The sequence below is a fragment of the Octopus bimaculoides genome, unplaced genomic scaffold (assembly GCF_001194135.2).
Source record: "Octopus bimaculoides isolate UCB-OBI-ISO-001 unplaced genomic scaffold, ASM119413v2 Scaffold_182760, whole genome shotgun sequence".
NCBI classification, from domain to species: Eukaryota; Metazoa; Mollusca; class Cephalopoda; order Octopoda; family Octopodidae; genus Octopus; species Octopus bimaculoides.
The window spans coordinates 3,583-4,661 of NW_026321514.1; the positions used below are offsets into that span (position 1 = coordinate 3,583).

The following is a 1,079-nucleotide window of genomic DNA, read 5'->3' on the forward strand; positions in this document are numbered from 1 at the left end:
CGGTGGTTCAGTGGTAGAATGCTCGCCTGCCACGCGGGCGGCCCGGGTTCGATTCCCGGCCGATGCAACTTTATTTTCTTTTTTTAATTGCATTCTTTTTAATAGCTTTTTAAAAGTTGTCGTATTTCTGTAATTTCAAGCAATCAAATAAGATAAAAAAATATATACGTACCAATCCCTTTTAGATATATAGCAAATTACGTCAAAACTAATTGTGTGCGCATCGGTGGTTCAGTGGTAGAATGCTCGCCTGCCACGCGGGCGGCCCGGGAATACGGTTCTTAGAATTGGGGTATGAGCAGTTATAAAAACCCTGATTTTTGGGAAATTACTCAGTGTTCGCTAGGTTGTTACTAAACTCCACGAAACTCAATCTTTGAGATATTGGTAATTTGTTATGCCATGCCACTGATAAAAATCCAACAAGACTTATTTGAATTGTTGTGAACTCTAGTAGTTAGTATGAAAGTGTGAATTTTAAGTCGTAATTCTCTACGACAAAATGACTTTACTTTCCAATTGTACTATAAATGCTAAATGTATATGAATAAAATAATGTAGCAATTATTTTCTCTTTCTTTACGTTCTTCAACTTGTTAATGAAATTTATTTCTGCAATTATGAAACTGTGTTTTTTTTTTATAGCGGTTAAAAGAACAAGAATTTGTTTATCTTCAACATACATGCACGCATAAAATGTCCGTTAGCGTTTCAGAGTATATATTTCTCGCTATGGCGTTTATGTAACTGGAATCAGGATTTACATATAATGATAACGCTTATAAGTAAGTTATAAGTGACGGGTTTATCAATATATATTCCTACTTCAAAACTAAAATATATTTATTATCTAATTCCAAATAGGAAACATATAAAAGTAGTGTTACACAAACGGTAACAAAACGCGGCTATAAAAAGTGGTAACCGGCTATAAAAAAAGGATTGAATATAATAGTTAAAATGGGGTTTGACGTGGTAGTGGTGGTGGTGGTGGTGATGGTGGTGGTGGTGGTGATGGTGGACGCAATATGGATGACGAGTTGAGACAGATGTGATTTGCAGGTACATAAATGGATGTA

The 1,079-nt window shown here is 35.2% G+C and overlaps 1 non-coding gene across 1 annotated transcript; it reads left to right on the forward strand.

Moving 5' to 3' along the window:
* Trnag-gcc (transfer RNA glycine (anticodon GCC)) lies at positions 1-67 on the forward strand. The gene has a single exon. It is a non-coding gene; the product is annotated as a tRNA-Gly (tRNA).
* Positions 68-1,079: the final 1,012 nt, after the last annotated feature.